The following is a 16977-nucleotide window of genomic DNA, read 5'->3' on the forward strand; positions in this document are numbered from 1 at the left end:
ACTTTCTGCGATCACGGGAAAGCAGCTAACATAATCAAGGACCTTTCCCACCCTTGATCATCTCCCCTCCCTTCCACTGGGCAAAAGATACAAAAGCTTGTAAACACACAGCACCAAGCTCAAGGACTCCCATTGTTGTAAGACTCTAAAATGGACCTTTTGTACAATACAGACAATCCTTTGATTTACTTTGTCATGGGCCTTACACAGTTGTCTACTAAATTAGTGGTCCCTAACCACTGGGCTGTGGACTGGTACCGGGCCACAAAGCATGTGCTACCGGGCCACGTGGAAACGATATGAGTCAGCTGCACCTTTCCTCATTCCCTGTCACGCCCTGTTGAACTTGAACACAGGGTTGCCAGCTGTCCTGTATTTGCCGGGACATCCCGTATATTGGGCTAAATTGGTTTGTCCCATATGGGATCGCACTTGTCCTGTATTTCCCCCGCTAAGGTAGAGCATTCCTGTGAAACCTTCCGTAAGCCGAAATGGCGTAAAGTGAAGAAGCAATTACCATTAATTTATGTGGGAAAAATTTTTGAGCGTTCGCAGACCCAAAAAATAACCTAGCAAATCATACCAAATAACACATAAAGCCTAAAATAACACTAACACATAGTAAAAGCAGGAATGATAGGATAAATACACAGCCTATATAAAGTAGAAATAATGTAAGTACAGTATAGTCGGGAAGTTTAAGCCAAAACCGATTTGTGGAAAAATAATCAGCACGTACGCACATGTGCACGTCACATATGCGCACATCACACATGTGCACATCACGCATGCGCACATCACACATGTGCACATCACATATGCGCACATCACGCATGCGCACTCAGGTGCCCGCGCAAGGCTTCATGGTCACGGTAGTCATTCCTGGGGTAAACAGAAGTGTCCCGGGATTTGACTGCTAATTTTGTCCCTTATTTGGGAGTGAGAAAGTTGGCAACCCTAACTGTAAAAGACGTGTTGAGGTGAGTTTAACCCTACTTGAACACCCGCCCCCCTCGGTTGGCCAGTCTGCAAGAATATTGACAATATTAAACTGGTCCGCAGTGCAAAAAAGATTGGGGGCCCCTGGTCTACTAGCACGGCATTTTCTCTGAATTGTAACACAATCTTCTGCATTCTGTTATTGTTTTCCCTTTTGATGTTGAGATACATCCTAGGATGCACTGTGACACATCAGTAACATAACCTGGGGTCATCGGGTGTTTTGGGTCTTTCAACACCAGACACACTCACCCTGGCGGCCCGGCCAGGGTTGATCAGGCCCTGGCTTGTGTCCCAGCAGCACTGGTTCGCAGGTCACACCTCTTGATCCATAGCCAGCTGGAGGCTCGTTCAGCAGCCGTGTGACGGCCCTGACGGCTCTTCTCTTTACAGCCCCCATGATGCCAAGGAGAGAGTAAGTACTTGTATTTGGAAAGATCTGTCTGGATGGCATGCAAAACAATATGTTTCACTGTATCTTTGTACACAGTAATAAACCAAATACTATTAAGTGCATTCCTTCCCAGAAGGAAGGTGGGAGAATTGGAGCCAGAGAATCTAATGAAACAAAAAGAATAAATGATACGCATCTCATGAAGAATTCATGTGAGAAGTAATCTGCATATCGGAAGCTGAAGGGGAGGTGAAAAGGAAAGGAAACTATGTGAGAAAATAATATAAATAGAAACTAAAGGAGGGCCCAATTTTATAAGCAGCACACACAAAATGCTAGAGGAGCTCAGCAGGCCAGGCAGAATCTATGGAAAAGAGTACAGTCGACATTTTGGGCTGAATCCCTTCAGCAGGACTGGAGCAAAAAAGATGAGGAGTCAGAGTTAGAAAGTGGGGGGAGGGGAGGAAGAAACACAAGGTGATTGGTGAAACCGGGAGGTGGGGGGGGGGGGAGGGCTGAAGTAAAGAGCTGGGAAGTTGATTGGTGAAGGAGATACAGGGCTGGAGAAGGGGGAATCTGATAGGAGAGGACAGAAGGCCAAGGAAGAAAGAAAAAGGGGGAGGAGCACCAGAGGGAGGTGTTGGCCAGGTAATGAGATAAGATGAGAGAGGGAAAAGGGGAGTGGGGAATGGTGAAGGGAGAGGCATTACCGGAAGTTCAAGAAATCGATGTTCAGGTAGGAGGCTACCAAGACAGAGCACTGAATTTTATAGGATTGTAAAGAGTGAAATGGTTGTAATAGGGAAAGTGAGACTGTTTCAGCATTAAGGAGGTGGTTAGTGCTGAGGCATAGGTATAGTGAAAATAAGAAGACGGATTTAGCGCTAAAGCAGTGCATCCTCATTGCATGAGGGCAAATGAGTATGAACTTCAATACATTGAGAAGCAGGGCAGCATGGTAGTGTAGTGATTAGCACAATGCTTTACGGTACCAGTGACCCGGGTTCAACTTCCACCACTGCCTGTAAGGAGTTTGTCCGTTTTCCCTGTGACTGTGTGTGTTTCTTCTGGTTGCTTCAGTTTCCTCCCACAGTCCAAAGGCAATTTGTCAAAGGCAAATTGTCCCATCATTAGGCTAGAGTTAAATTGGGGGTTGCTGGGCATCATGGCTCGAAGGGCCTATTCCACACTGGATTTTAGTAAATCCAGTGAACAAGAAAATAAATAAAGTGGATCCAAATATGACATGTTAAAGTGAAAAGTTTGAGATTTAGGTAGGTAACACCTTCTGCTGCCTCAGGAAAGCAGCCAAAATAAGACCCTTCCCACTTAGTCATTTTCTCTTTGCCTCACTTTCATTGGATAGAAGATACAAAAGCTTGCAAGTCTTTGCTAGAAATGAGGAAGCTAAAAATCTCTGTAGATGTAGAGATGAGAAAAATATGGATAAGGTGAAAATGGACATTAAGGATATATTAAAAATACTGACTAAACTTAAAGTGAATCAGGCTCCTGATCTGTATAGGATACAATCCAGGTATCTGAGGGAAGTGAGTCCAGATATTACTACTTCAATTCCAATTGGATTCTTCCTATCAAGGATGTAGCTATGGGCCTGAGCTATGCTTGCATTTTTGTGACCTCTGAGAACAACCTACTTAATCCTTCGTCTAGACACCAAGGGTTCCATCAGTGATATTGGTCCTTCCCATACACAACTCAAAAATGTTCGGTGCCTTTGGTGTCAATTTCCACTGGTTCTCCATTTCATAAGGTCCATTTACCCTTTGTGAATTGATCCACCTCAGAAAATAGGCTGGTGGCACACATCCATGCACACCCCTATAGCTATCTTGATTGTATTTCCTCCCACTTTGCATCTTTAAGGACTGTTTCTCTTTGCACAGATGTTGTTAATTCACCCATCAACCAGCACATCACTGGGCTGAATGAGGAAAAATGGAACAGGCAGGGAATATGCATGTGGTCATATGAGGAATGTGAACTATATAAGGTATCCAGGGAATGGTAGCACTTCCGGTGAAGGGGAATGGCGAGTCCAGTCTGAGGCAGATCACTCACCTTTGGTCCCCACTGGACACTCAGGTCCCACCTTAGGCTCCAAGTAGCTGTCTGCATGTGACAGCGGCCACACCCCGGTATATCGCTTCAACAGGCAGGCTAAACCAGGTGAGAGTAGCCGGCAGCCTCGTACCCCAATGAGATAAGGACATGCCTGTCCTAGTGTGTGAAGTTCGCCAAAGCTGACTGGGCACTTGAGATCTTCAGTGAGATCCAACGTCTAGGAAGGCAATACTGCAAAGCTCCATGGAGACCGAGAGACTTGATAGGGCACAGCAGGCATCATGGTCATCTACTGCAGCCAAGGAAGACCCCAGGTTGTGACAACTCATACCACTGGACCCAGATTTCTCAGACTGACAGGATGGAACGCCCCAGTGTATGGCTTTTCCACTTTACAAACTCTCCCACACAGGATTCCTGTCATTATTGGACACGATGGACAATCATCATATGAGGAATGTGCAAAATTACACAGAGACAGCCCCTGAGGTCAGGATTGTACCTGGGGCGCATAGAGTGCCACCATGTCATTTAGGTCAAAAAAACTTCAGGTTTAGACACTATTGGCATTCTACATGTAAATTGCTTCCAAAAATGTTCATATTTCTTTACATATTCAATTCCCAAATCAAAATCTGCCATGAAATGTTGCAATGGGAATTATTTAGTAAGAAATTCTATACATGTTTTTTAAGTTGCCTTTACAACTATTCTTGGCGTATTTAAGAATACCAACTTGCTGACGTTTTTTTTTGCAGGACATGAAATAATTAGAGGATCTAGTCAAACATCTGAGAGAACTTGAATTTTCAATGCTTGAAACTTATTTAAAAGTTGCACACATTACATCCAAATTATACTGTAGCATGGCAATACAATTTTTTTCAGCGAGCAGAAAAGAAATAATTTCACAAACTGTCCATATTTTTCTTTGTTACAAGAAAATTCAATGTTTCTAGTACCTTCAAAAGCTCCCAGTAGTGGGTGATTTGTGGAGTATGGTTGGTTTCCTGAGTGCTGTTGACTTCTAAAGTAAAGTTTATGAAGCTAGTGTGAACTATTTGATGAACTTGATTTTCAGTGTACATTATTTGCATTAAAGTTCCAGTCATTTTCTGAGTGGAAATTCCAGGCCAATGATTTTCATGGCTATCTTGTAGATTTGATGTACCACCAACGAATACCATCATCAAAATTTGACCAAATATCAGTAATGAGAGCAATGAATGAGTACAAGCTATCTGAATGCATGTTGGTGTCTGCCCACCACAGTAATTATAAAATGATGATTAGCAATGTGAAAACATAGTGAGATTAAAAGGTGTTGCTCTTTGAACTGCCGGTGACAAGAAATTCTGAATCTTCGAAACAAACACCCACAAACTCAAACCATCCTGACATCTGCTATGTGGGAGACAATCACAATATTTTAAGTATCTCCTTAAAAAGGAAATATTAATGGGAAGAGATCCAGTTAAGTCCATGGGCATTGCACATCTGCAGGCTGGTGACAATGCCACACTCATTTAAAAAGTGTCAGCAGAAAAGCTGATTCAGATGAGTTCATTATCATCTACACCAAGGTGCAATGAATTCCCTTGCTCTGGTGAAGTTCACAGGATAAACAGTGCACGTGGCAATAATAAATACAGCGATGAGTGCAAAAACAAGAATGGTCACTGAAGTAAAGCTCATCTGATCCTGTGGGAGAAGCAAAAAGATTGAAGCTTGATACCAGGATAAGTAAGAAAAATGTAACGTAATGGTTTCATTATTACGTAAGTAGATGTGTTGAAAATTGGTGTAAGCTATCATTGCACTGTATTGATAGGTTCACAGATATTTAACACATCTACTTACGTTCTAATGCATCTGCAGTACTGTGCAAAAGTCTTAGGCACACATATATAGTGAGGGTGCCTAAGTTTTTTCCACAATACCATAGTAATTTTATGTACTGTACTGCTGTAGCACAAAAAACAAATTTCATCACATATCTGAGTGATAGTATACCTAATTCCGATATGGGTCTCTATTGTGGACTGACAGAGGAAAGGGGGCAAGGAGAGGGGAATCATGGTTGGAAAAAGGGAAGGGAGCAGGAAACACCAGAGAGATATTCTGTAATAATTAATAAACCAGCTGTTTGGAATTAAATGACCTTGCTTGGTGTCTCAGGGCTGGGTGTGTCTGCACTTACACCACCCCTGTGCCTGGCACTTCTCTGCCACCTGTCCCACACCCCTCCTGTGGTGCTCCACCCTCACCATTCCCAACACCCTATGCTCATGCTAGATTGAAAACTTGCTCTCTGCTCCATCTTGACAAATTCAGTACTGCTCAAACATCTTAGGTGCCCTAGTTCTAGATATATATGAGAGCATCCTGACTGGCTGCATCACTGCCTGGTATGGGAACTGTAGTTCCCCTAATCACAGGACTCTGCAGAGAGTGGTGCGGACAGCCCAGCGCATCTGTAGTTGTCAACTTCCCATGATTCAGGACGTTTACAAAGACAGGTGAGAAAAGGGACTGAAGGATCACTGGGGTCCGGAGTCACCCCAACCACAATCTATTCCAGCTGCTACCTTCCGGGAAATGGTACTGCAGCATAAAAGCCAGAACCAACATTTTCTGGGACAGCTTCTTCCACCAGGCCATCGGACTGATTAGCTCACACTGATTTGAATGTATTTCTATGTTACATTGACTGTTCTGTTTATTATAAATTACTATGATTGCACACTTAGACAGAGACGTAACGTAAAGATTTTTACTCATGTATGTGAAGGATGTAAGTAATAAAGTCAATTCAATATATATCTTATAAATAGATGCGTACAACATTAAGATATATACAGTATGTCTAAGACTTTTGCACAGTACTGATATAAGACTGTTTCCAATTGTCTTGCCATCATTGCATTACACATGGAAGACAGTAACAGTCTTCAATTTATCTTCCTTGTTAAGCATTGTTAAAATTCCTAGCCTCAGACATCTATGGGTGATGTTATAATCATTTCTTTGACTTACTCTTCACATAATTATTGACCGTTGCCTCTAAATTCTGCATGTTTTAATTTCGGGAAATGCGATGGATTTCTCTCAGTTTGCATCTGCAGTTACAGTCTAATTTTATGGGAATGGGTAAAAAATTATACATGAGAACTAGTGGATAGTTAGAGCTCCAGCAATCACCTTAAGATAGAAAGAAAATCCAAATGTACATTGGTAAATCAATGATACTTCTCTTTGTTGCCAGTGAAAAGTTTCTTACCTGAAATTGGTTTTGAAGATTAAGAGTTGTTTGGAATCCTTTGGTAGTTCTCTGCTTGACAAGAGCATTGCAATGACTAAGTAAATGCTCATTCGCTTGTGCATGCACATCTTCCCAAGACTAAAGCCAAGTGATACACCAGCAACTTTGCAATCAAATTTGTTATTTTTGGGGTCGTCTTCTTTTCTATGTGACGTGCCAGCTTGTTCAGCAACAAGTGTGAATAAGTTAGAGGAATTTAGCAACTGAGAAGAATGTTTGGACAACATCAGACAACTGCGAAACTGCATTCTTGAGGTACCTTTAAAAATGTAAGAAATAGCAGTAAGGCTCTGCAGGAAGTGAGTGTTGCAGGTTATACCTATAGTGATTCCACAAAATCAGAGTCATGATGTACAGAACTTTCACCCCACCACATACACGTCAACTGATTCTACAAATCCCATTAACATACATTAGGTTTATAGCTTTCTATGCTTTGGCATTAACTCGATACAATGTCAGGGTACTCTACACCATTTAACACTATTTACTGTCTATAAGTCAGAAATCACATACTGCTTTACACAATGCATCACAGAATGAACAATCTGTTAGTGTCTGAGGGTGTCCAAGGCAGTAAGGCGTGAATGATTGGAATGTTACCGTGTTTGGTTTTGTCAGGTCATTGTTCTTTATTAATGTAAAGATTTGCCTATTCTGCCTAACTCAAAACGATATAGCTATTGAGCTACATAGAGCTTGTCTATATAGTTTCTTGAATATTATTCAAATAGGATCTAGAGTTTTAACAAACATGGGAAAATCTGGAGATGCTGGAAATCCAAGCAACACACACAAAATGCTGGAGGAACTCAGCAGGACAGCTAAGGACCGAAACATCGACTGTTTACTCTTTTCCATAGTTGCTGCCTGGTCTGCTGAGTTCCTCCAGCATTTTGTGTGTGTTATCCAGAGTACTAATTTGGCCCTCCTTATTCCTTTCTTACGCATTCATTCACAAGAAGTGAATTTCTTAGCCATTGCGAAGATTTATTATACATCTCAATCTGCCCATGAATTGAGGCAACCATATTGCTGAGGCTATAGCTGCATATAGGTCAGACCAGGTATGATAGTGTATTTCTTTTCTTGAAATCAGAATCAGGTTTATTATCACCAACATATATGGTGAAATTTGTTGCTTTGTGGCAGTCATAACAATTACAATGTTCGTCCATCGTCGACGTCGAAGAGGACCTCAACACCATTATGATGGTGTCGAGACTAGCGCTTAGAAACATAGAAACATAGAAAATAGGTGCAGGAGTAGGCCATTCGGCCCTTCGAGCCTGCACCACCATTTATTATGATCATGGCTGATCATCCAACTCAGAACCCCGCCCCAGCCTTCCCTCCATACCCCCTGACCCCCGTAGCCACAAGGGCCACTTCTAACTCCCTCTTAAATATAGCCAATGAACTGGCCTCAACTGTTTCCTGTGGCAGAGAATTCCACAGATTCACCACTCTCTGTGTGAAGAAGTTTTTCCTAATCTCGGTCCTAAAAGGCTTTCCCTCTATCCTCAAACTGTGACCCCTCGTTCTGGACTTCCCCAACATCGGGAACAATCTTCCTGCATCTAGCCTGTCCAATCCCTTTAGGATCTTATACGTTTCAATCAGATCCCCCCTCAATCTTCTAAACTCCAACGAGTACAAGCCCAGTTCATCCAGTCTTTCTTCATATGAAAGTCCTGCCATCCCAGGAATCAATCTGGTGAACCTTCTTTGTACTCTCTCTATGGCAAAGATGTCTTTCCTCAGATTAGGGGACCAAAACTGCACACAATACTCCAGGTGTGGTCTCACCAAGGCCTTGTACAACTGCAGTAGTACCTCCCTGCTCCTGTACTCGAATCCTCTCGCTATAAATGCCAGCATACCATTCGCCTTTTTCACCGCCTGCTGTACCTGCATGCCCACTTTCAATGACTGGTGTATAATGACACCCAGGTCTCGTTGCACCTCCCCTTTTCCTAATCGGCCACCATTCAGATAATAATCTGTTTTCCTATTTTTGCCACCAAAGTGGATAACTTCACATTTATCCACATTAAATTGCATCTGCCATGAGTTTGCCCACTCACCCAACCTATCCAAGTCACCCTGCATCCTCTCAGCATCCTCCTCACTGCTAACACTGCCACCCAGCTTCGTGTCATCCGCAAACTTGGAGATGCTGCATTTAATTCCCTCATCCAAGTCATTAATATATATTGTAAACAACTGGGGTCCCAACACTGAGCCTTGCGGTACCCCACTAGTCACCGCCTGCCATTCTGAAAAGATCCCGTTTATTCCCACTCTTTGCTTCCTGTCTGCTAACCAATTCTCCAACCACACCAATACCTTACCCCCAATACCGTGTGCTTTAAGTTTGCACACTAATCTCCTGTGTGGGACCTTGTCAAAAGCCTTTTGAAAATCCAAATATACCACATCCACTGGTTCTCCCCTATCCACTCTACTAGTTACATCCTCAAAAAATTCTATGAGATTCGTCAGACATGATTTTCCTTTCACAAATCCATGCTGACTTTGTCCGATCATTTCACCGCTTTCCAAATGTGCTGTTATCACATCCTTGATAACTGACTCCAGCAGTTTTGATTGGATTTAAGTGAGGGAGAGTTGCACAGTGTCAGCCTCACTCTCTCTTCCCAATTCCCATCTGGATCCAGTGGCAAGACAGAGTCGAGACGGCTGGAGATGGTCTAGGCGCAGTGGATGACCAGGACGTCTTCTGTGTCTTGTCCTACTCTACACGTTCCACGACACTTGCAGAGACCGCCTTCTTGACTATTGGACCTTCCATTGGTCTCATCCGCTCAATCCACCGGAGTCTGTTTTCACATGCTGGGATAGACAACTCCCTATCTCACCGAGGGTTTGAGACCCGTCGGCTACCCTCGCCTGGTTTAGCTGGCTTGTCGAAGCCATGGCCTGGGGTGTGGCCGCTGTCGCATGCAAACAGCTACGGGGAGCCACAGGTGAGAGCTGAGTGCCAGGTGGGGACCAAAGGTGGACTAACCGCCTTGAAAAGGAAGCGACATGTTCCCCCACCAGAGGTACCCCTCTCTGACACCCCATACACCCCAACAATTACTATAAGTTGTGAATAAATTGTGCAAAAAAAGATTAGTGACGTAGTATTCATGGATTAATGAACGGTGCAGAAATCTGACAGTAGACAGGAAGGAGATGCATTCTTGTAGCACCTGTGATCACTCCTCCTGCAAAGTCCTCCAAAGTTCCAGATTTACTTAATAATTTTTATTTAAATTCCCTATTTTCCTTGCTACCATTCAAGTTCACATAATTGATTCCAGGCTACGGGACCCTACTCCAAGAACTTATGCAAAATGGTGCCGGGGCCTTGTGCAATTTTCTTGCCTGTTCTTTGTCTAGATTAACATAAGAAATTCACTTTAGACAACTCACTCAGCTAAGCACTATCTCATATGCCAGCTGCTCACCTAGTCCTGATACTTGTAAGACAATATTACAATTTCTGAATAACCTGGTGCATTCCTACTACTTTAGATGGGTTTTACTTCATAAATGCCATTGGATATTTAAATGAACATCCTGGCTCGTTGTTCCAAATCTATCATAACTTGGCCAAGTAGAGATCTTAATTAGAACAGATAAAATTAAAGCTAGTCTAAAATCAGGAAAGGACTGGAATAATAACACAAGAGATTCTGAAGATGCTGGAATGCTTGAACAACACACACACACACACACACACACACACACACACACACACACACACACAAAATACTGGAGAAACAGGTCAGACAGCACCAATAGAGGGGAATAAACAGTGGAAATTTCAGGCCAAGATCCTTCATTGGGACCGGAAGGGAAGGCTGAAGAAGGCAGAATAAGAAGGTGGGGCAGAGGAAGGACTACAAGCCGGCAGATGATATGGGTAGGTGAGGGAAGTGGATGAAGTAAGAAGCTGTGAGTTGATAGGTAGTTGAGGTAATAGGTTGAAGAAGGAATCTGATAGGGGAGTACGGTGGACCATGGAAGAAAGGGAAGAAGGACGGGCACCAGATGGGGGTGATGGTCAGGTAGGAAGAGATGGACTAAGAGGGGAATCAGAATAGGGCATTGAAAAGAGAGAAGGGGAGGGGGAGAATTTACTGGAAGTTAGAGAAATAGATGTTCATGCCATCAGTTTGGAGGCTAAGCAGACAATATGAGATGCTGCTTTCCCAACCTGAAAGTAGTCTCTTCGAGACACCAGAGGAGGCCATGGACCAATGTGTCGGAATGGGACATTGAGTTGAAATGTGTGGCCAGCAGGAAATCCTGCCAATAAAGAAAATGTTGTTTTATTTGAATCCTGTTTGAAAATAAAGCATAGGGAAGAAATATTCATCATTACTGATAGGTAAAACTGTAGAACGAATTGTGCAGATTCCCCAGGTTATCTCACTGACAGTGAAGATAAGAATTAACTGTTAACTAGATTACCTTTAGAAACCAACACATTTGCAGGGAGCAGTTATTTTTTCAAGCTGATTCTTTGAACATGCGATATATTTGGATTCACATAATCCTTTTACAAGGAGCCTGACAAGCTCCTGAGTAACAAGGACTTTTCTGGTTACTAGAGAGTGAATTGCTGGCATAAATCACGGCATTAAATTGACAACCTTATTTAGAGCAGAAAGGTTGACGTCTGTGAGACATAAAAATGGAAAACTCGTTCACAAGGAGGTGTTCCTTAGAAGTTGTGCTACAATAAGTTTGTTTAAGAAGCATTAATGGGGTTTTATTCCATGTGAAGACCATATTATAATTAATCTGAAGTCATTGCTGTTAACAAAAATTGTCAACAACCCCCAACCTTTCTACAATTAGCAAAATCAAGGACTAGCTGCTAACCTATTTTGTTAACTATTCCAGCTGCTTTTTGTTTATTTTTTTTCCTTCGCCTAATTTTTATTTTGTATTGTATTTCGCTCTTTGAGCTTTATGTGATCTCTCCTGAGATGAATATTTTGGCCTCTGAACTTTTAGTAATAAATTGATTTGCTTCCAATCTCCTTTGAATCTCTTCCAGTAATTTTTTTTCATTTATCTGCTGAAATGCTTGTCTGCCTCAATATCCCCCAGTTTAAACTTTATTATAATTCTCCTGCACTGCAGAGCCTTGAGCCATTGCTTCATCCGTTTCTCTACACAGAGTTTTATCCAAATGTGAGTTCAAAGCACTTTGAATTCTTGAGCAATCTGATCCATCAAAGTCAATCTGGGTCAGAAAGCAAACAGTAAAAAAAAACAATAACTTGGTTTGGCAAGCAGAACTTTGGAAATTCAAAAATAATTGGAAACTGTACACTTTGATGAGGCTTACCAGAGTTGGCAGTGCTCTGAATTGCACTCACTTTCTGTAAGGCGGGGGGGGGGGGGCGCGGATTTTGTGTTCCTTTTCACTACAATCCATCTTTAAGATTATGGTACCTAATGGAAATCTTGGCCCTGTTTCAGGAAAATCTAAACCACCATGTTGCCCATGTTTATCAATCAATCACCAAAAGAAATCATACAATTACAGACAGGTTGTCATATGATGGAACATGTGTAAATTAGCTATGAGACTTTGTTACAATTTGACAGCACTTCGGAAGTCTCTATTGCTTTCAAAGTACTCTAAATGGGGGAAAAAAAGAATAACTTCAGCTTTCAGGTTGTTCCAAGGCACTTCACAGGCATTGAATCGAACAAAATCTGATGCCAAGCTACATAGAGAGAAGCTAGGGCGGAACAACAATTGGTCAAGGAAAAAAAGTTTGGTCAGGAAGGTAGAGTTTAAGGAGAATTTTAATGCAGCAAACAGAAGCCGGGAGGAAATTCCAGATCCTAAGGATAAAAGCAAAACAGGAAATGCTGGAAATATTCAACACATTAAGCAATGGCTACAGAAGAGAATTCCATTATGATAGATCATCTGCCTTAGAAGATGAAGTCACAAAGATCTCAATGATGTGCTGGATTTTAAGAAGCCACAACTGGAGGGTTGGAAGGCTGGAGTAGCTTATGAAAAGCAATCCCATGGAGAAGGGATCTGGGAAGGGAAGATGATAAACTTTAGAATTTGTGACCTCGGCAACCGAAGGCATAGCAGCCAATGACAGAACTATTAGGAATGCATCAGAGAAGCTTGAGCCAGAGAGAATTACATAGATAGAGAGGAATCACATCATGGACTGATGTGAAGCATGGGTAGGAATTTGTAAAAGATTTCCCTACCCAAGGAGCAGGAAAGGCCAGTGAACACTGTATGATTGACAATAATTTTAATAAGAATGATTGAAACAGAAAGTTGATATTTATTACTCTCAGAATTTTAATATTTTAGCACAACCTTTACAGAAGTGAATGAGTCAAAAATAGCATGCTGACCGTGTGATTTATGATTGCATTAAGGAAATTTGTCAAAAGGTAATGGGAAGCGTCTAAGACAATGTAATGACTAATTGTTTCTGAGTAACGGAAGATCAGAAATGCCGCAGCATGAGTCAGAGACACTAAGGAAGAGGTATTTGATGGTGATGCAAATAGGATTGGTAAGAAAGATTAACATATTTATGACTGAAAGTAAAAACAAGTTTATAGAAGAGGTTCAGACCAGCCACCTGCTTTCAGTCTACTGAGCTTTATAATTGATTGTCTAACTGAGAGAAAGGCATCAGAAACATTTTATTGTGCTAGTCGTGATCACATAGATGGGGGATTTTAACCAGTGGTGGATAAATAAGAGGACCAATCAATCCTGACAGAATTTGGAGGGAAGTCACAACCTAGAAAATGTGGGGTTTCTCAGAATTCCTCTGTTCTACAGTTAGAAATTGGAAATTATTTGATGCAAAGAGCCAGAATTTGTAATCAGCCACATTATGTCATGCTGGCTATTGCCTGTACTGGAAGTGGCCTATACAGAATTCAGCAATTTCTGTGGCAAGTACTTGCACCCTCCTGACGTCAGTTCTGCGAAGCTGTAGTGTAGCTGATTCCTTGGTGCCCAGCAGTTCAATAAATTGAGTGAGCAGCCAATCACATTCAGGATAGAAAAGAAACAAACAATATTTAAATAATATTTAATAGGCAAAACACTAGATCTTTTAATCTATTACATCAAACATTAAGTAGCAAATGGGTAGGTCATTAACTCTTAATACAACTGATTATGAGTTAATAACCTACTTTCTATCATATACCGTGTACGTAAAAGCGTGCATGTTCACTGGGATTTCACAATGTCAGGTTCCATTTGCAATTTCTCAGCAAATGAAGTAGTCTATAGATGCACACATAAAGCTTAGGCAACATACAGGCATAGGCTGCTGAGCAGCAAATGATACTTGTTCCACAAAATTTCCAGGCAATGAGCATCTCCCTATGTATCCTGCTGAAGGGCAAAGTTACATACTGCAGCTTCAGGATTCCTCAATACATATGGACGTATCCTGAAATGGCTGTATATTTCACAAAAAAATGGCAGCAAATGTCAATAATTCCTCAATTAGTTGTATTGCAAAGCCTGGATGAGAAAGACCACCAGAACCTTATTGCATCCTCACAATCTCACTCTTTAAGTACTATTTTAATCAAGGTTTTAATTTATTAGTTCCAATTAAAGGAAACAACTTAACAGTGAGTGAATTCCTTATGATCCTTCAAATATTCAGTTCAATAGTCTGTGTTTGAGGTGAAAGATTTTCAGTTTAGCATTTCATCACCAGATGGCATCCCCTGAAATGTAGTAGTCTTTGAAAACTGGTCCACAATCGTCAGACCTGGGATCGAGCTTAAAACCAAAGCTTTCCAATGTGTAACTACTGAACAGAGCTGAAGTAACACGTATCAAAACACATCCAAAACACTCACACGTTTATACAGATGTACCATGGAGAGCATTCTAACTGGCTGTATCTCCGTCTGGTATGAGGGGAGGGGGCTACTGCACAGGATCGAAGTAAGCTGCATAGAATTGTAAAATTAGCTAGATCCAGCCTGGGCACTAGCCTCCATAGTATCCAGGCTGTTGTTGTTGTTCACTTCAATTGTTTGCATATTTTGTGTTTCGTTTCCTTCTCTTTGTGCATCATATGTTGGTATTTTATTTTAACTTGTCTTTAATTGGGTTCTTTCGGGTTTCTTGCTTTGTGGCTACCTGTGAGCAAGCAAATCTCGAGGTTGTATAATTTATACATTCTTTGACAATCAATGTACCTGAATCTTCAAGGAGTGGTGCCTCAGAAAGACAGTGTACATCATTAAGGACCCCCACCACCCAGGTCATGCCTTGATCTCATTGTTACCATCAGGAAGGAGGTACAGAAGCCTGAAGGCACACACTCAACAATTCAGGAACAGCTTCTTCTCCACTGCAATCCGACTTCTGAAAGGACATTGAAACCATGAATACTACCCCATTACGTTTTTTTGTTATTTCCTGTTTTTGCACTCCTTATTTAACAACTTAATATATGCGTGCATATATACTTAATGTAATTCCGTTTTCTTTTTTCTCTATTATGTATTGCATTGTACTGCTGCCATAGAGTTAACAAATTTCATGACAAAGGCTGGCAATGTTAATTCTGATTCTGACATCTCAGGCCCCAGATCAATGTGTTCTTTACTCTATCATTATTCCACTAATTAGTATTATTTTGCAGAATTCTGTCCAAAGACATTTTGGAATTCTGGTCATGCTAATTATAAGCGCACGTGTTACAACACAGTCCCAAAGTCCTCCTGTCTATTGTTATTTCTAATAAATTACATAGCATGGTTCAAAATTCTGAACCCTGAATTGTCCTAAATCATATTTTCTTTATAAAATACAGATGCTACCAAAAAAAGTGAATGATTTAAATTCTCTTTGGTGCTTTATACAACATGTACTCGAAAATATCACAACTTACATCCCACCAGTTGAACAAAAATAATCTATTCATCTGTGCTTTGCTGTGACTCTCCCTGCTAGCATTTAATCCATGCAGTGATGAATTCTTTACCATGTGCTCTGGTTTTATTTCGGGGGTTTTAACTGATGCATTGGGGGCTTCTTACTTGCCTCACCACCTCAATCCACATATTCTTCAATGGATTTAAATTAAAGCTTTATACCGATGGGATTGTGCAGACATGGTAGTACCATGCCATTATTGAATTACTAGAGACATATTGTGGTCATCATTTTGCCACCACAATTGGCACAAGAAAGGAACTAATCTGGTAAAAGAACCTTTAAATAAACTACAGGTAAATGAGGCCTGTTTCTCTGCAATTTATAGTGGATCCTCAGAAGATGTAGAAGCCAGCAGACATTAATAAATATTCATTTCTGTGAATAATTTAGACATTACTGACTCAGTAAGCAGAATTTAGAAATTGGTAGATGACTACTATTTGTGAGAATTTCTGTGCTACATAAAAGCAGGTTATATAAAAAACAACCAGCAGTAATTTTGCACGAAGTGCTAACATCCTACCTACTGTCACTTTGATTTATTTTTCTCAAAGCAAATTTGGACCATGAAAGAAAACATCAAAATGTTTTAAATTACTGTACGACCAAAATATGTTTTGTTGAATATGCACTTTAATGAACTGCTATTGTAGGTATAATGCATGTACAATTGCACCATCTGTATTTGGAGAACTGATGTTGATGTATCAGTGAGGAGTCAGGTCTTACCATATTATTCCATACTGCAGAAGTTCAAGATATAGTAGTCGTTCCCTTTATCATTTGTGAATTCTTGGCAAGATTCAATTCTATTCAAGGATGAGGATGGTGAAGCAAAGTCAGTAAATTTGTTTGGTAAACAGATAAATACAGATGCTTAGTACAAAACAATCAATGTTTCCTGGAAGCTGTTAGAGCCTGCTGTTTTACGTGGAACAAATTCAGCTGACCAGATGATATCTTGTTGAGCAAGAGATCCCCACACGGCTTCTTTTGCCCAGAATATAGGAAACTTCTGTATCCATAGAATGCAAAGATTTAATTCCATTAAAGGAATACTAGATCTAATTTTTTAAAAATACAGAAGATTCAGCTGGTCAGGCAGCATCTCTGGAGAGAGAAGCAGAGTCAATATTTCAAGTCAAAGGCATTTCATCAGAACTGGGAAAAGTTAAGTCCTAA

Source organism: Mobula hypostoma, chromosome 19, assembly GCF_963921235.1.
Source record: "Mobula hypostoma chromosome 19, sMobHyp1.1, whole genome shotgun sequence".
In the NCBI taxonomy this organism is placed as follows: domain Eukaryota; kingdom Metazoa; phylum Chordata; class Chondrichthyes; order Myliobatiformes; family Myliobatidae; genus Mobula; species Mobula hypostoma.